The 20,344-nt window shown below is 37.6% G+C and overlaps 1 long non-coding RNA gene across 1 annotated transcript in view; it reads right to left on the minus strand.

Moving 5' to 3' along the window:
* Window positions 1-2,777: 2,777 nt before the first annotated feature.
* The window catches only part of LOC110311082, a 45,200-nt gene continuing 27,633 nt past the window's right edge, over window positions 2,778-20,344 (minus strand). Inside the window, exons 2-4 of the long non-coding RNA XR_002379906.2 lie at window positions 7,708-8,937; window positions 6,744-7,148; window positions 2,778-4,540 (exon numbers count right to left, since the gene is read on the minus strand). This is a non-coding gene — a long non-coding RNA (uncharacterized LOC110311082). The remainder of the gene's footprint in view (window positions 4,541-6,743; window positions 7,149-7,707; window positions 8,938-20,344) is intronic.

Here is a 20,344-nt window from a genome sequence, read left to right on the forward strand (position 1 = left end):
AATCCTATCTAGAAAAAAAGTGGAAATGGACAATGCCTAACCCAAACAAATGAAAGAAGAAACAAAAAAGGAGAGTCAAACAGAAACCCAACTGGTAGATCTTACCCAGCTGGACCAATAATGATAAAGATGTTTAAAAAAAAACAAAACTTGGAGTTTGCCAGGTGTGATGTCATATGCCTTTAATCCCAGCACTCAGGAGGCAGAGGCAGGCGAATTTTTGAGTTCGAGGCCAGACTGGTCTACAAAGTGAGTTCTGGGACAGCCAGGGCTACACAGAGAAACCCTGTCTTGAAAAACAAAAACAAAAACAGCAAAAACAAAACAAAAGTTTTGCAATTAAATTTGCAAAACTTGCAAACTTGGAGTTTGCAATTAAATTCCAGAGAATTGTTTAGAATGGATTAAATGACTTGCTAGATGCTCTCTGGAAATATCTATTATTAAGTGCTATCTATCTGTATATCACTTTAATATAAAGCAGCCGATTGGTTAAACAGAAAATTCAGGGCTTAGGAAGGTGGTGCACACCTGTAGGCCGAGGCAGGAAAAACTTAAGTTTTCAGTCAGTTTAGGCTGCGTAGTGAGACCCTGTCTCAGAAATAAACAAGAAAAATGGCAGCAGCCAAGAAATATTTAACCACCGTTATTGATAATGGCAAAAGTGGAGTGTTAACTGTACAGAAAAGGAAGGAGACGTCGTCATGAGAAGAAATGACAATGAAGGAAACCAAGCACACGTACAATGAAAAAAATCCTTCGAAAGGGAAGAATTCTAAAATCTTCTGCTTTATTAACAGAGAGGGAAAAACGGGGAAAACAGGAGAAAACCACAAAGTGGGAATGGGCATACCCTATTTAGTTTCCTAATCATCTTCCAAACATTACAACCACATGCAAATCAGAATGTATAGAATATTCCATTTTGTGATTAAAGCTCACGCCACTAAAAACCTACATNCTANAGTAGTAGTGATCTGCTGTCTTCACAAACACACAGAAACAATATCGAACAATGACACATTCAGGATCGTGTAACAGCCCTCAAAAACGTCGAAATATTGAAATTATACAAAATGTGTTCTTTGACTACAGAAAAGACAATTTGGAAATAAAACAATGTGAGAATTTAAGCAATTCCTGAAATTTGCAGCCAATATTTTAGTCATCTTTCTAAATACTTGATGCATGAAAAGGAAAGGCACAAATCATTTTAACTCAAATGCTAATCTTAATACGACTCAAATGTTAGAGATGAAGACAACATTTGGTAGAGAGCAGACCACAGCTACCAATGCTCATACTGCTAAACACAGAGTGTTAACTTACTCATTTTTGTTTTAAAAGGTTCTAAAATGAGGCGTCTCATGTTCCATTCTAAGAGACAAGCAAATAAGTTAATTCCACAACGTCTATAAGGAAGAACACCATGAAAACCCAAGAAATTGGGAACAGCAACACAATAAAAATCAGTAAAACAAAGTCTAAGTGATTATATTTTGATTGTACCTGTATTAAGTAGACATATGTCAGCTCACAGCATACACAGAGGAAGTGAGAAGCTACAATTAAAGTGTCTTAATACTGAAAGAGAATATATTGCACTAGATTCTACAGTTATCAAAAATAATAAAAAAATACATTAGAACCAACAATGATTCAAGGTTTTAAATAAAACATTCTATTTTAAATTTTAAAAAAACACATATTGAGCTTATAAAATCAAAAAAGGGAAATTTAAATTTAAAAAGTTCTCTAACTATGAAGAAAATTCAATTTGAGTACATAGCCTATGCAGGAAACACAATTTAAGATGGTTTGAGATCTGGCAACTGTATTTGAAAGAAATAATTGAAAATGTACACAAATTCTTTCACAACATTCAGCAGGAACATGCATGCCTAATTGGACTCTCTAGGATCAACATTTTTTACCTCAACAACAAAGGACAAAAAGAGAAAACCTGGAGACACAATTCCTTCCGGGTGGATTTTACTCATTTCTGCTATTGTTGTAGGGTCACAGTTTCACAGATTCATTGCCTTAGAGAGTACTGATGGATTCCCTTACACTTCTGCAGTCTGAGTTCAAACAAGCAAAACTGAAGCCAATATCCGCAGGGCCCTAAGAACAGTGTTCAGTCCTCTGAAATCCCGGCTTCCTGCTCCACAGGCCACCCACATTCATCCTTGCTCAGAAAGGTCACAGCTCTCTGACCTGTCACATTTTCCCGGCCCCAGCCAAGAATGTTTCTCAGTTCTAAGGGACTCATGGGATTAGGCTTGGGTCCAACCTGATCCTGCAGCCAAATCTCTCTTCTCAAAGTTCTTAACCTATATCACACTTACAAGTTCCCTCTGTCCCAAGATATAAACAAAGAGAAGTCTAGGAGATTCATTGTAGGCTATGTGAGCAGAACCAATATTCCCATCATGCTTGTGATAGTAAATCTCTTTATTTTAATGCTTGAAACTGATCTAGTATATACAGAACAGAAGTATAAAGGAATTTTTTTTGAGACAGGGTTTCTCTGTATAGCCCTGACTGTCCTGGAACTCATTTTGTATTTTAAAATTTTGTATAAGAAACATATTTCATAGCTAAATCTAGTACAATATTGACACAGTGCTTAGTCATCCCTAAGTATCTTTAACTAACACCTCCAAGTTTATTTTTTATAATAGTTTATTTATTCCTTGAATTTTTCATGCAAGTATAATGTATCCAATTCTCTTCTCCTTCATTAACTTTCCATAACCATCTTATTTCATTTTGTTGTTGTTGTTAATAGCCCACTGAATCCAATTAGTGCTTCCTATGTGCAAAAAGGATGTGGGGTTATGCACTGAGACAGGAACCACGTACTACCTAGCCCAAAGAAAGTGACTCTCTGTCTACCATCAACTGCCAATGGTTCTTGATCTAGGGATGGGGGTCTCAGGACTCCTTCCCTATCCATGCTAGAATTTAAATGAGCTTTATCTTATCTGTATCTGTGCAGACAATTGTAGCTATGGTCACATGACTTGTGTGTCTGCCATGCACATGCAGGAGACAGGATTTTACTGTTCTCCTCTCCTTTCCCCGTCTCTCCCCTTCTTTTCGCCCACTCTTCTGTGATTCTCTGAGCCTTAGATTGAGAAACATTGTTATAGATGAGCTGAGCTGAGCACTGGCTTCTGGATTCACAGTAGCTGTGAAATGGAAACAACCCAGATGTCCCTCAGCTGATAAATGGATAACAGACATCTATTACATATACAAAGTGGACTATTACTTAGCTACAAATAAAAACAATATCACATATTCTGCAGAGAAATGGGTGACCTGGATAGATCATACTAAGTGAGATCATCCTGGCTCAGAAAGACAAATGTAGCAGGTTCCTAAAGATGATATTATAAAATTTGCATAGAAATGGATGACCTGTATCATGCTAGATGACATCACAATGGCTCAGAAAGACAAATGCAGCATGTTCTCTCTTGTAGGTGGATTCTAGCTTGAGTAATTTGCTTCAGATGTTTAACTTTGGAGTATATGTGGAATCCTTGTAATTGAAGAAAGACTCACCATGAAAGTGGAGGTGCAGAAACAGAGGTAAAATAGGATTAAATATGAGGGATATTTGACGAACTAAGATTCAAACATGGAAGGTATTAGCATATGGCAAAATGAGGGGGTGGAAGAAGGCTTAATCAAAGAGTTATGAAAAACTTATATGGAAACCTATAATCTCACACTCAAGGACATAATAAAGGGGATATAATACTGACGGCATAAATTCTTTTCCAGGATTTATTTTATAAGTTTTAATTTATGTATTTGTATATGTCAGTATATTAGGGGATATGTGCTTCTGAGTGGAGAGCTTATGAATGCCAGAAAATGGAGTCACAGTTGACTTGTTAGCTTGTCATGGGAATATCTGCTGAGCTGGCCATGGCTTGGTTCTTAGACTTCACAGCTCGGTAGGATTTTAGTTGTTTATCTTCCCTGCAGCTTTCATAGCCTCTTCCTGCACTATCGGAGCAGACCTCAGGGAGGGGATTCCTGGTCAGTTCAAGCTTAGCTTGGCTCCACCCAATCCTGTGTCTGACCTACATGGTGTTTTCTACAATAGGACTTTACCTAAAAGTTCTGAGATTTAGCCAAGTGCTTTGGCAATCACCTATATTATTTTCAGAGCCTCTTAGGTTCCCTTGACCAACAAGTTGAAGGAAGTCCTGGAGATTTTGCCATATGGTCTATGGCTATTGCCTCAAGTGGCATATCTTCATTTAGCTAATTATATATGTAAGTACATACCTTTACATATAGTGCATGCAATTTTTATGTCAACATAAAATATATTTATCTATGGCCTTTCAACCCCTCCTCCCACTATCCCCTTTGGTATTGCTTCTACTTCCTCCCCTACAGGCAATTTCTCATCTCCATCTTTCCCAGTTTCCTCTCCATAGCACACGTCCTGCTGTCTTCCTCCAGAGAGATCTTCTTCAACTCCATCTTGGCATTTTTCAAGGTCTGGTTTCTGACACTGTAAAAGATAGAATAACAGAAAAAAAGACAACTTTGACCTTTATTTAATGCACCATACATAAAACACTCATTAATATATTATAGGGCTAAGCATAAAAGTTAAAACTTGCAGTTTTCTAGAATAAAACAGGCAACAGTCTAGAATGGTGGTGCAGTTAAAAAGTCCCTACCATGCAAACAATGAGGATCTGAGTATAAAATAATCGGGAATGGTTGCTTGCCACTCTAGACCCGATGCTGAAAGGCAGAGACAAGTGGACTTCTGGAACTCAGTGTCTAGGAAGTATAGAGAGTCACTGAAAGTCAGGTTCAGTGGAACATGTCTTTTCAAAAATTATAACACTTTATATAAAATGATAGTAGTAGACACCCAGCCTCTACATCGGGCCTTCATGTGACATACACACTGCTCATGCACATATACAAACAGACGCATACATGCACACAATAAGACAAGAATCTTTTCAATGTTTAACAAAGCATTTAGCACAAACCATTGTTTGAGGTTGTGAGCTTAGCCTTTAACAGCCAAGGCATCTCTCCAGGCACAGGATCAAGTTTTTAAACTCTGCTCATTTTAAAACTGTTTTCAGAAAAGTGTTGATAAGATGGTACGTGCTTTGTTTCTCAGTGCTCAGGAAACTGCAGTGGAGAGGCACAACATGAAGGCCAGCATAGGCAACATGACCATAACCTACTGCTCCCCACAGTACCAGGAAACCTTGTAAACCCAAAAACTCATATGTGAGAAAAGGTGCACAGAATGGAAGTCTTGCCATTCTCTATTAAGGAATGCATCCAGAATATTAAAAGAACCCCACTACTTAATAGATAATAAAAAATTCATGTTGAAGAATATTTTGTCCGTGATATTTCAATGGAAATGAAACTTAAAGAAAATTCCTCTGCACATCTAGTAAAATGGCCAAATGAGGAAGAGTGGCCATACCGAGTGCTGAGGAGTGAGGAGGACACAGCGACTCAGTCATAGAAGAAGAAATTTCTATATCTTACACTGACAAATGCATGCTCACCATTACATCTCTACTACTTCATCCTTAACAGAAGAGAAGTAAAACAGCTGGCATTAAAATAATGTGCAAGGGTTTTTTTTTTCTTATTAAAATCAAGACAATACAAAGGATTTTAAATCTCTAAACATTTTAACTATTTAAATTATTCAAATATTCATTTCAAATAAAAGTAATACGAAAGCATGTTTGGAGCAATGCCTCCTTGTTTGAGAGCATGAATTGCTCCTGCCGAAGATGTGAGTTCAGTTCCTAGTACCCATGTTGAGTAGATCACAACTATCTCTCACCCAGCTCCAGGGAACCTAATGCCCTCTCCAGCGTCTAGAGACTGCACTTAAATGCACACACACACACACACACTAAAATTAATAAAAATAAATATTTTTAAACTCACAAATTTCAGTTAACACAATACATGGATAATCTCACCAGCATGCTGAAAAGAAGATGATCATATACATATTGTAAAACAAGGACAATCATGTAATTGAATACAAGTTACCGGATAGAAAGGATGACAGCAGTTGACTGGAACTATTGACAACATCAGCCTATTTGTAGTGATAAAAATGTGACTTTATTATAGTAATTGTCACATGGGTGTACATTTGTCCAAACTCATCAACTAGAACTTAAAATTATCAGTACTGACTCAGTAAATTTACATTTTCAGCTGTTCTTTTCCCTTCTAAAATTGTTAGTTGGATATTTTCCAGGACAGACGTAAACTAAGCAGCCAATTCAAATGAATAAATAATGATATCCCCTTTAAATGTTTTATATTTTCCATGCCTATTCTCTATTTAATTAAAATATATAAAAGAATAAACTACCATATATTTCTGTAGGTGCAAGCTTATATCTGAAATTTCATTACAAAATGACACTAGTGGAATAGCAATTTGTGATACTTATCTAACATATTCTAAATATTAAATAAAGTTTGGCCATTTCAAATTGTCATAATTTTCCTAATGATATAGTTTTCTCTACATTCATACATACTTTTTTATTAAATTTATTTATCCACTTTACAACCCAATATCAGCCTTTCCTCTCCTCCCATTACTCCCTCACGCAAGTCCTCCACAACTCTACCTTCAACTTCTTTTGAGAAGGGGAACCCCCCCTCGGGTTGCCACCCCACACACTAACACCCCACCCCACCTTTACACCTCACATCACTGTGGTAATAAGCACATCCTCTCCCACTGAGGCCAGACAAGGCGATCCATTAGGAGCACAGGTTCCACAGGCAGGCCAGAAGGCAGCAGGCTCAGGGACAACCCCTGCTCCAGCTGTTAGGAGACCAGGATTAAAACCAAGCTGCTCATTTGTTACATATGTGCAGAGATCCTAGGTTCAGCTCATGCTTGTTCTTTGGTTGGTGATTTAGTCTCTGGGAGCCTCCAAGGGTCCAGGTTAGTTGACTTTGTTGATGTTCCTGTAGAGTCCCTGTCCTCTTCGGGTCCCTCAGTCTTTCTCCCAACTCCATCTAATGTGAGTTACTGCATCTCCTCCCATTGGCTGCTGGGTGGAGCTTCTCATAGGACAGTTATGTTAGGTTCCTGTCTGCAAACAAAACAGAGTATTATTAATTGGTTCTTACCCCTGGGATGGGTCTTGATTTGGGGCAATCACTGGTTGGCCATTCCCTCAGTCTTTGATCTATCATTGTTTCTACACATCTTGTAGGCAGGACACATTTTGGGTCCAAAGGTTTGTGGATGGATTGCTGTTGTTATGCTTCCACTGGGAGTCTTGCCAATCTACAGGAAGTAGCCACTTCAGAATCCATATGCTACATTGCTAGGAGTCTCAATTAGTGTCACCCCCATAGATCCTCTGGAGCTTCTCCCCATTCCAGGTTTCTGGCAAATCCTAGAGATTGCATCCCCCAACCAATCTCCCTGTTCTCTCTACATATGATCCCTCCTCCCCTCTCTATCCTCTCTTTCACCCAGTTCTCTCCTTGCAATAACCTCATGTATCTATTGTGCTTCTCTTCCAAGAAATAGTCAAACATACTCCCTTGGGACCTCCTTTGTTATTTGGCTTCTTTGGGTCTGTTGATTACAACATGGTTATCCTCTACTTTATGGTTAACATCCATTTATAAGTGAATACATACCATGCATCTCCTTTTGGGTTTGAATTACCTCACTCATGATGATATTCTCAAGTTCCATACATTTGCCTGTGAAATTCATGATGTCCTTATTTTTAATGGCTGGGTAGTATTCCATTGTGAAAATAAATCACATTTTCTTCATCTAATCTTCTGTTAAAGGACATCTAGGTTGTTTCCAGCTTCTGGCTATTAGGAATAACCACTTATGGGATGGCAGAGTATCTTTTGGGTATATGCCAAGAAGTAGTATATCTGCGACTTGAGGTAGAACTAGTCCCAATCTTCTGAAAAACTGCCAAGTTAATTTCCAGAGTGGTTGTACAAGTTTGAACTGCCAGCAGCAGTGAAGGAGTGTACCCTCTGCTCCATTACCTTGCCAGGATGTGCTGTCCTTTGAGTTTTGATCTTAGCCATTCTGATGCATGCAAGGTGGAATATCAAGGTTGTCTTGATTTGCATTTCCCCGATGACTAAGGATGTTGAACATTTCTTTAGGTATTTCTCAGCTATTCAAGATTTCTCTCTTGAGAATTCTTTGTTTAGCTCTGTATCCCACTTCTAATTAGGTTATTTGTGTTATTTGAATACTAATCCCTCTGTCAGATGTATGGATAGTGAAGATCTTTTTCCAATTTGTAGGCTGCCATATTATCATAATGACAGTGTCCTTTGAAAATGTTTCAGTTTCATGAGGTCCTACTTATAAACTCTTGACCTTAGTGCCTGAGCCATTGTGGTTCTGTTCAGGAAGTTGTCTGTTCAAGGATATTCTCCACTTTCTGTTTTATCGGATTAAGTGTGTCTGGTTTTCTGTTAAGTTCTTTGATCCATTGGACTTGTGTTTTGTGCAGGATGATAGATATAGATCTATTTGGAGATATCCAGCTAAACCAACACCATTTGTTGAAGATGCTCTCCCTTTTCTATTCTATTGTTTTGGCTTTTATGTAAAAAAAAAAAATCAAGTTTAAAAAGATGTGTGGGTTTATTTCTGGGTCTTTAATTTGATTCCATTGATCCACCTGTTGTTTTTATACCATTATCATGCAGGGATTTTTTAAAATTACTGTTACTCTGTAGTATAGCTTAAAGTCAGGCATAATGATATCTACAGAAGCTCTGTTATTGCTCAGGGTCATTTTTGCTATCCCAGATATTTGTTTTTCTATACGAAGTTGAAAATTTTTTCTTTCAAGATTGTGTTAGAATTTTGATGGGGTTGCACTGAATCTGTAATGGAGCAAAATTTAAAGCATTTCCACTAAAATCTGGGACAAGACAAAACTGTCTGCTCTCCCCATATCTCGTCAATATAATACTTGTAGTTCTCGAAAGAGCAATAAAGCAACTAAAGGAGATCAAGCAGATACAAATTGGAATGGAAGAAGTCAAAGAATCACTATTCACAGATGATAGATATGATACTATACATAAGTGATCCCAAAAATTTTACCAGAAAACTCCTATAGTTATAAATACCTTCTGCAAAGTGGCTGAATACAAAATTAACTCTAAGAAATCAGTAGCCATCTCCTACACAAGCAATAAATGGGCTGAGAAAGAAGTTAGGGAAACAGTGCCTTTCATAAGAGTCACAAATAACAAAAATACCTTGGTGTAACTCTAAGCAAGCAAGTGGAAGATCCATATGACAATAACTTCAAGTCTCTGAAGAACAAATTTGAGGAAGATATTAGAAGACTGAAAGATCTCCTTTGCTCATTGACTAGTAGGATTTACATAGTGAACATGGCCATCTTACCATACACATTCTTAAAATAAGAGCTTCTTTTGTTAGCCATTTACTACTGGGTATGAGACCTGGCCTTAAGAATGGCTTGTATACAAAGTGAGACGCTATTAGAGAAAAGTATTTTTTCCTTTCTGAGTGGTTATCCATTGGATGTTAAGTTTAATAGTAGAGAGAGATGGATAGATACTTATAATTTTTAAAAATTAATAAAATATAAAAGCTTTTCCAAATATTTCCTCTTCAATGGTAGCTATAGAATAAAACTATTCCAGTCAAATCAACTTCCTTCTGATATTTGGAGAACTGTTTTGATTAAACAGTTTTATAGCAGTACTACACTGAAATAATGTTTTATTTTGCATTTGCTTTTCTGGTGGAACACCGTTTTAATATAAAGAACTCAGCAGTGACAGCGTGTTGTTATTAGGAGCTTAGGGAGGACTCTGTGGTGCAACCCCCTTGCTGCACTGGAGAGCAGACCCCAGAACCAGTGCAAAAGTAAGAGAGCTAGCAACCCTCACAGCTCTGTTCCCTGGTCACCCCTGAGCTCCATAGGTGTAGACAAACATCAAGGGGAAAGTGGTTAGATAGACTAGCTGATCAGGGTCTCCATGTTCAGTTAGAAGCCCTGGCTCAGGCAATAACATGCAGATCAATTACAGAATGCTTGATAAAACCTCTAGCCTATATACAAGTATGCACACCTGAACACATATCTATACCTTCATTCAAATAAAAAAACATGCAAATGCATATGAATGAATACTGCAGAGAGGTGCAAAAGGTAGGAGTACTCAGATTGAGTCCTCGGAAGATCATCTCACTGAAATAGGACTGACACAACAGAGAAATCAACCAACAGTGTCTGTCGTCAATGATTGACAATTGTCAATCAGCTTGCTAAGCAGAATGTAATTGTTCCTGGAAAAGATTGTAACCAATATAGTAAAGTTTTCCTGGTGCTTTTTTCTGATTAAACTCATGAAGGATCCCTGAATGGGTTTTCATATCCTGTGAGGAAATGGATAACATTGGATGATCTCTTGTCCAAGTGGCTAAGAGTTGCATTCCAAAAATCTTTCAAGAATAACAGATCTTATAAAAACCCAAACAGAACAATAGGAGACAATGTAACAAAGAATAGTATAATAGAAAAAAAACAAATAATTCAATGTTTTATCAACAGTGGACTGAAATATTTAAACTGGCCAACGGCATCAAGATAATATGCAATAGTTTGACATATTCACAAAGCACTCCATCTCTGTTACCATCATTACATCCACAAAAAGCAAACACATTTTATATCCTGTTACTGTCACTCTGTAGAAGAAGGAAATGCGTATTCTCTCTATCTTACAATACATTTGAAAACTGCTATACAGAGGATGGAGAAACATACTATGACAGCCAACATAACTTTGAGGATCTATAACTGATTTAATGAACTATTTAAATGTAATGGCTGATTAACCTAACCATTGATTCTTTGTAAATGTTCCTCAGCTATAACTATTCACTTTTATCAATAGAGCTGATATAAATATTGTGTCATCCTTAGGAAATTTCAGTGTGTTAAGAAGTACAACGAATGGCTGCTATAATGAGTGATTAAATGAATCTTTCAAGGAAAATAACCCTGAGACGTATGTGAATAGTTATGCCTATGTTTTTAATTGCTTGTATAGAACAAAAGAGGAGGAACTGTAGTACAAGTAGTTCACAAGGAAAGTCTCAATGGTTTTACATTGGAAATGTCTTGAGAAATAATGCTGAAGTGTTCTTGAATTGTATTTGAATTCGCACTCTTTGTTTGGCTTCCTACAGGCTCAGTGTGAATCAGCAGAGTGAGAAGGCTTCTCAAAATGTGGCTGTCATCCTGAAATAGATTAAGGAAACAGAGTGATCTGAATACAGGAATTGAAAGTAAGTGAAGCTGTACAATATCCAGACTCTCTTAAAAAAGAAAAAAATTTAAAAAAAAAAACAAGTCAGTTCTCCATGGCTCCCTTGCTAAATAGGTTCACGGAGAAACTGGAACCTGGCCAAGATGTATCTGCAAAGCAGCACTGCTGTGTCGAGAGTAGTTAACCTGAGAAAGTAAACATTTGCTGTATCACTTTAAGCCCCTAAGATACAGAAGTCAAAATGCTAGGGGCAGGAAGAGGACATCTGTGATATTTAGAAGAGTGATGGGGAGACCTAAGAAGTAGGTAGGAAAACCGGATTGCAACTCCAACATCTGTGGGGAGAAGACAGGATCAACTGTAAGTCTTTAAAACATCTTGGACAGACCTGGACCTGTTGCTGTAGTTTAAATAAGAAATATACTCTTACAGGCTTAGGAGTGTATGAGTGTATGAATATTGATTCCCTCTGGCAACACTGTCTATGAAAGTTGATATGTTTTTGGATATTCTAGCTAGCAGACATAAGACCAAAGAGGTAGGGTATAGAGGGTATAGCCACACAAGCTCTCTGCTTCACAACAGACCAACATATAACATTCAGTCATACAAGCTCCAGCTACCATGAGTTTGACCCTAACCACCATAAATATCCTATAATTAGGAAATATCCCCTTAGATAGTGATATAAATAACTTGTTTCTAGCTTAATTTATCCCAATATGTGGAAAATATATATGTTGTCCTAATAACAGGAAAGGTAACAAATTTAAAGGTCTCAAACATATACCGGTTTTATAAACCTGTAGGAAGATGTGGCTTCTATTATTACCCCTGTGTTTACTGGTTGAATATAAAGCTATAGAAAAACAATATCCTCGCATCTGTATCCCTCTGATGCTAAAGAACAAATCAGTAGGGGTTCTGAGAATATCTCTCCTAGTAAGTCTCTTGAAGGTACAAGTCACCATAGCCAGTATCCTCAGCAAAACATGACTGATGTCTTCAACATTGTTAAAGAACTCTAACATAGTTAAAGCAACATGTGGGCTCACATTCTGCCTAGCCTGTGCTGCTATTGTTAAGTGTGCAGCTCATGGGGTGGGAAAACACAGCCTAAGATTTAGGAGGCCAAAGCTGGGGTTCCCTAATTCCCAGGCATCCAGTTGCTGTTGGAAAACAGAGGAGTTGGGAACGGAGGTTCAGGGGTCCCTGGGCTTGCGATGAAGACCCTGGAGGACAGGAGCTCCCAAACCTACACATCCACTGAGTCGTGGGGAGTTGAGCACAGAGTTGGGGGCCCCGCGGAGTCACAGAGTAATGGTTACTAACCTACGGCCAGGGAAATGGGGGAACTCCAACTTAGCTCATTTTTGAAAGTCCTTAGCTTAGCAGCCCTTGTCTGGAAACATAGAAGGGCCTCAAACTTGGAAAGCATGGGTTTCATAAATGAATATGCAGCAAACACCAAAATATGGACTAGAGGGTGAACAATTTCTTCTCATTTCTAAAGTCTAATATGAGTAGAAGTTAAGAAAAATAAAGGCAGGAAAGCAAGCGACTAAGGAATACAGATTGTATGGATGGTTTTAATGAGACCAAGCTAAGGGACTTGTTTCCCTTTGTAATGGAAAAGTCTGTTTTTTAAGAGAAATTAGAATTATTACAATTCCATTGTTTTGTTTTGTTTTGTTTTGTTTTTTTAAATTCATGGAAATTGATTTTCCCTGTGTGGACGGTTAGAATAAGGGAATTAGACTTAAACCATGACCCTTCTGAATTGTTTTTGGAAACAACATTAATGCCTCCCTCCCCTTTAATTACTAAAGAAATAAAATAATCTTCTTTCATTTCCTTCATTACCAGCCCGGTGTATGTCATGACAAAAGACTGTGTGTTATTTTTACCATAATTGCCCCTGCTTCCTTCGAGAATTAAAAAAAAAAAAAAAAAAAAATCATGAAACTTTTGCAGTATCTCTTTTCCTCAGACCAATGAAATGGTTAAGTACGTGACACCAGAGTCCTGAATTTAAGAAGCAAAATTCTGCCAACCAGTCCAGAGTCCATTTCCAAAAAGAAGCAGCTTCCCTAAGCCTGTACAGAGGAGGCGGTTGCCTTGGCAACCGTATCTGATAGCAGAAAATATGGCCGACAGGTACACAGAAAGATCCAGGGAGCAAAGCCTCCAGGCTGCTGCTGCTGTCAGTGTTATGCACTCAGGACGCATTAACAAATGCCAACGTTTACACTGACACCTAATTTATGACCGGGGAAAATTTCTAAGTAGCATTTATCTAGTTCTAATCAATGCAGTTTATAATTTGGTACCGTGTAGCAATCGCTGAGCATGAAATCTGACTTCCAGCATAAACAAGCAACCACCACAAATGACTGTCAAGGTAGACCCGATAAATAGAAAGGTAGCTTTGATGCAAGATTGATTCGCACGTTCACTGATTCCCACCCACGTGTATGCTTACTCAGATTCCCCAGTCACCATTCTCTGTACTTTTACAGGGGTGCAACTTTTACGGCAAGTCATCAAACTGGGCAGAGGATTCGTTACTTTGATTTATTAAAGGATTTGTCATTATGTTCATATCTACTTTTAAAAGATTAAGTGTTGCTCAATATTGCCTGAGCCCTCAGTTCTGCCCAGCATCCCCCTTGGGGGCCAGTGGGTAAGAAGGTGCGGAATCTATGGCTCAGATGAGAAAACAGCAGTAAGCTCGTTCACTAATTCTCAGGGTGCACCCTTTATACCCTCTACCCTCTTCCTATTGGTTCCAAGCAAGGGTGTCCTCCAGGTAGCAGGTCCTGATTGGCTGTCACTGTCTGCATCACCAATCTCAGGTAGCCTTCATTTTGGTCCTCATGGGGAAGTATCTTTCCTCTGTGGCTATGCTGCCCCACTTGCTGTTTACCTACATTCACGGGGAAGTGACCACTACCTTGGCAGCAGTGCCTTCTGTTCCTCCTACATCTCAACCGTCTATGTGTATTCAGAACCTTGTTCTAATCCTGAACCCTACTTCAACAATCTAACATATAACGGCATATGTTAATAATGTATCCTTGACGACAAAGGGTGAGAGTTCACTGGAGTGTCAGTGTCGTTTGGGTAGCTTTTATCATAATGCGGAGGATAGTTTTGAGTTAGAGCATGATCAGCAAGAGCTACAAGACAATAGTTACTGAAGCTGTGTTTTAATATATATGCTTTCACACTGCGCTTCCTCTTATTCTACTTTTAAATAGTCAAATCCATCTAAAAAGCAAAACATTCATGACGCAAAGGAAAGGACCCCACACTCTGCACAAACGATCATACTCCAGTGTACTTATCTATTAGCTCATAGAATTTCACAGAATGCTTCTTAACCCAGACTCTTTGTTAGAAAAAAAAAATGGGATGCAATGCCAAGTGTCCTCTTTGATTTTTTTTTTTTTTTTTTTTTTTTTTTTTTTTTTGGTTTTTCGAGACAGGGTTTCTCTGTGTAGTCCTGGCTGTCCTGGAACTCACTCTGTAGACCTTTTTTTGACCATGCTGTTTTATCAAAATGGACCACTAAACACCTGTGCCCACAGCATAAAGTACAGGTCCCGATGGCATTTATTCGTCCTGTTCTGAGAGTTCTTCTGTCTTAGTGTCTAGAAGTCTTTGAGCCTGGGCACTCCTGATGTTTCTCCACATATTAAATACCATTAAATATCTGATGTTTCTCCACATATTAAATACCACCAGTCAAGGTCCCTTATGGTAAAAAAGTAGGTAAAAAGACTCTTATGAATTTAACCCTGAAACTTTTCAATAAGTTTTGTTATAATCTTTGAATGAGAATACAAAAATTCCACATCAAGTTTAATAGCACACAGAAAGAAATATGGATTGGGTCTTTAAAATAGGAGCCAACAGAAAGTAAAGTGTTAGAATTTGCTGTTGAGGAGAAAAATGAAAGAAGTCTTAAGGTTTTGCATGATTAAATAATATTACTAAAATTTGAAAAGAATCTTTTTTGTTCGGATTAAGCAACACTACATATTTTTTCATATCAAATCTTCATATTCTGATTCCAGCAGAAACAAAAAAAGCAGTACGAGCAAACATTTCTATAAAGGGAGATATTTACAATTTTGGTCAATTCCATAAGGAATTTCTACATATCTCTCAGTCATTAGATAAGCAACATACCTAGTAATGTTTAAATAAATTCAAAATTTAGCCATTTGACAGCAAAGGAAAAAATAATTGTAACAATAGAAGTAGAAAAACATTCAAAGTTTTCTCAAGGGATTTAAAATGTTTTCTTTTGTATTTTAAAAATTCTTAATATAACAAACTACAAATGATTTCAAAACTTGTCATTCCATTTAGTAATATAAACTCATTTCCTCTCTCAATATATCGTTTTAAACAATATGGAATGCATGCACCGAAAGTTAGCTTTTAATACTTTTACTATACTCTCATTTATTCATAAATACAAAACTGGGAGTTGAATATTGTGGCAGTTGTATATCATTGTTTAATTGATTACTTTAGAATCACCACAGAAATGCACCTCTGAGTGGGGATTATTCCAGAAGTGTTCAATTGGAGAGGAAAGGCCTACCCTAAATGTAGGGCTCAACATCCCATGAAGCTGAGGTCCTGAACTGAGTAAAAATATAAATAGGCTGAGTACAAGCATTCCTCTTTCTACTCCCCATCAGTAGGAACACTGAGACCATCCGTCGCCCATCCCGGTACGCTCAAAATTTCAGGAAAAACGAACTCTTCCTCGAGTTGCTCTTGTTGCGTATTTTGCCACAGAGCAAGACAACAGTGAGGAAGTCAGTTACTGATGCGTTTTCAATAACTCTGACAGTATGCTTCTTAGGCCATTGGAACTGTTTGCAGGGAAAATACAAAAGGAAAAAAAAAAAACCTACAATGCTGGAGGCAGGGAGTAATTGGCCATTCTGGTAAGAGATTTGGAGAATACTGCACTCAAATAGATATCAGCAGTAGAGATCATGAGGTTTCAGAGGAAGAAGAACCATAAGGACCTGGGCAAAACACTAGTTCTGTCATATTCTAGGACTGTATCTGATTTCATCCTATTTTGTGACGAATTTAAAAACTATGCACTAATTTGTTGGAAGAAATTACAAAACAGGATAGCATTCAGGCTGTAGAATGGTTACTCTTCACTGTTCATACTCTGGTCTACAGTGAGAGAAACCCATCAAGTTGAGCATAAAAATTAAAACTGTTTGGTAAATAAAAATTTGAATTGTTTTATTTATTTACATTCCAATGTTGCCCCTCCTTCCCAGTCCACCATCCAAGGGTTCTTCACTATGCCCTTGCCTCAGAGAGAGTACCCCACCCACCCACCCACAGATCAGAAATTGAAGGAAAAAATATAAAAATTACAGCTTGATAAATAAAAGAATGTGATTGACTTAAAATTGCAGAAAAGGTTGGGAGAAAGAAAATGGTGTAATTGATAAAGAACTTACCATCTCTGAAGATGACCATCTTCAGTTCTGGGTTTATAGGAAAGCTGTCTTGATGAAGGCTTCACCTAACAAGGGCTCCAAATAAGTACACTTAAAGGAGAGGGTCTGCCTTAAAATGTCTCTTAAGAGTTTCCATGCTTTAAAATAACTAAGAAAGTGGTTTTTCCCCCTAGGGAGTATTTCTTCAAATTCAGCAACTGCAGTACACAGTGACCACTATGGTACTGATAGAACAGGACTAGGTTACATGAAGCCAGCAGCTAAGGTGCTGTCCAGGAAGGACTGGTTGTACAAGCATTAAATATGCCAAAGTGAGAGTTGATAGAGGTTTGCTCCCCACTTCTAGAAAGCCAGAGACCATAGAATTGTAGTAGGGTCAAGTTCCTTTCAATGGTGCCCTGAGAGGCTATTGCACTAAGTTAAGAAGGTAAAGACAAAGTTAATTCTCCAAGGGTTTTGGGTATGCCAGGATTGTGATAATCTGCAGTAGTGAAGTGTATTTGGCCCAACATAGAGGGTCCAAACTGCAGAGATGGAGGGCTGGGAGTACCCAAGGCCTTTGGAGTCCAGATGATTTCATCATGAACTTTAGATGTGGTAAGATAAGCCAGGTGTGGAGCTGTAGGACTTGGCATTTGCTTTGTTGGGTATTGGTCTTTTTTTATCTAATACATATTTTTTGATATCCATTTAATTATTTGCAATTAGAATGCTTACTCTTGACCATTGACTATTGGAACTCTGTTTCTTACACATATATATATATATATATATATATATATATATATATATATANATATATATATATATATATATATATATATATATATATATATATACACATATATATATATATATATGTTTTTTTAATAAGTTAAGAGTTTGCCGGGCATGGTGGCACACAACTTTAATCCCAGCACTTGGGAGGCAGAAGCAGGCAGATTTCTGAGTTCGAGGCCAGCCTGGTCTACAAAGTGAGTTCCAGGGCTATACAGAGAAACCCTGTCTTGAAAAAGAAAAAAAAAAAAGAGTTTGCCTGAATCTCATTGCATACACTACGTTTAAACTTTTGAACAGTGTTGATATTGTTACAACTTTGGAGTCTTATAGAACTCATGTTTATGAAGTTTATGAAACATTTTGCACTGTGAGATGAGAATATGGCTTCATGGACTGTGGGTAGAATGTTTTGTTTTAAAATGATGGGTTTGGGTTAACAAAGGAATAAAGGTGTGATGATAAATGTTCACTGTTGACTTGACTGAATTTAGAATCACCATGGGAATACATAATATGACAATAGGAAAACAGAAAGGTCTATCTGAGTAGGGAAGACTCACACTGATTGGGGATAACCACATCTCATAGAGTCTTAAGGGGAATGAGAGTTACAACGTGATCAGAGCAAAAGCATTCATCTCTGCTTCCCAATGAAGGTATTCATCATTCTCACACTGTCCTTGCCAAAGCAGTATCCAAAATTAATCCTTTTCCCCCTTATTCTTTGCTTTGTATTTTATCACAATAATGAAGAAAAACTGATATAAATAGAATTTTCCTGATGACCAAAGATATAAAACATTTTTGGAAATATTTGTTTGTTCTTTTATTTCTTCAGATTGAGAGCTATCTTTTCAATTAATTATCCCACTTTCTTATCTGCTATCTTTTTCAATTTTGATAATTCTTTATATATTCTAGATGTTAATTTGTGTCCCATGAAAGGGAACAAGAGATATTAAGGAAGAAAAGACAGAGAATATTAATAAAATTGGCATGAAAGAAGAATGAAGTACTTGAAGAGGGATAGAGAACTTTCAAGAGGGGGGAAATATGAGGTTAAGCGCGCTCAATGTGGCAGATGTGTGAAAATACCATAATGAACTCTATTATTTTGTAGGCTACCTAAAAATTTGAAAACTCATTTTAAAGGAAACTAGGTATGAACATCTTATTTCAGAGGACTTGGGAAGCTACAGAAACAATGTAACAAAAATAAAGCAATGTATAAACCCAGTAACAAAGTCATTAGTATTAATTTAATATGATTCATTATCTTGACAAGCTAAAAGTTAACCTGCTTCAGATTTGAACACTGTGATTCTCCATGGTGGTGTGAACAGCATTTGACATGCCTGTGATGTGCTGTGTTCTGCTGGCTACTCAGGCATGTGTAGAACATTTCTTAAACAATGACTCATGGCATCTGTGAGGATTTGTATATGCTCGGCCCAAGAAGTGGCACAATTAGAAGGTATGGCCCTGTTGGAGTATGTATCTCACTGTGGGTGTGGACTGTAAGATCTTAACTGCCTGGAAGCCAGTATTCTGCCAGCAGCCTTCAGATGAAGATGTAGAACTCTCAGCTTCTGCTGCACCATGCCTGCCTACAGGCTTCCATGCTCCCCCTCGATAATGAACTGAACCTCTGAACCTGTACTCCATTCACAATTAAATGTTTTCCTTATACTATGTTGCCTTGTTCGTGGTGTCTGTTAAAACCCTAACAAAGACAGCATCCTTTAGCCTTCACTTCTGAAAAGGTGTTCAGTATTTACTCTCTTCCAATTCTCTTTTTATTAGCTACTGACCAGCAAAGTTGCTATCGGTGTCATTAGTTTGTAAGCAAACACAGATAAAGATAATTTGTAGTTCAGTCATCTGTGTGGCCCAACTTAATGTTGTATAAGCCGACATCATTTTTTTCATCAGTAATCATAAAAATGAACACACATTTAAGTATCAGTGTATAATATTCACTCATTGTATCCCTAATTGGCCTGGAACTCACTAAGTAGACCAGGCTTATTTGGAACTCAAAGATCTACTTGTATCTGCCATCTGACTACTGGAATTAAGAAGAGTGTCACTAAGCCTGGAAGGAAGGTTGGGGTCTTTTATATTCATTGGCAGGGTTTGGAATCCTTGGCTCCATTTCTGATCTATTTTCTCTATTCCACAGGACTAGTACCACCTATTTGCCATCTTTTGTGTTTTAAACGTAAATAGTTATGTTACCTGAGTTTAACTTGTACTTCAACCTCTGCCTGAAATCTCCTAAATTCTACCCCAACATCAGTCAGTCATATGTGATGACTTCAACCTTCCTTTTCTAAAGAGCTCTCCCAAGACCCTCGTCTTAAACAAGCTCCTCTATTATATCCCCAAAGAGCCAAGAATGTTCTTAATGTATCACTGTGCGTTGGTGCTCAGACTGCATCGCCAACTGTGCTCAAAACACCTGCACATTGTTCCTATTGCACCTGTGTGGATAGCACAGGGAATGCATAACAAATACTGATCAAATTGAGGAAGGGGGAGGAACTTATGAAAATTAGCAGTGTTTAGTTCAAATGAAATAAATATCCACAACAGAAAAGCCTTCTTAACCACAAAATACTTTATTTCCATGTTTATATTAAGACTTATTTCATATCAGTTACTTTGAAATCCAACAAGGCATAGAAATA

The sequence above is a fragment of the Mus caroli genome, chromosome 15, assembly GCF_900094665.2.
Source record: "Mus caroli chromosome 15, CAROLI_EIJ_v1.1, whole genome shotgun sequence".
Lineage (NCBI taxonomy): Eukaryota > Metazoa > Chordata > Mammalia > Rodentia > Muridae > Mus > Mus caroli.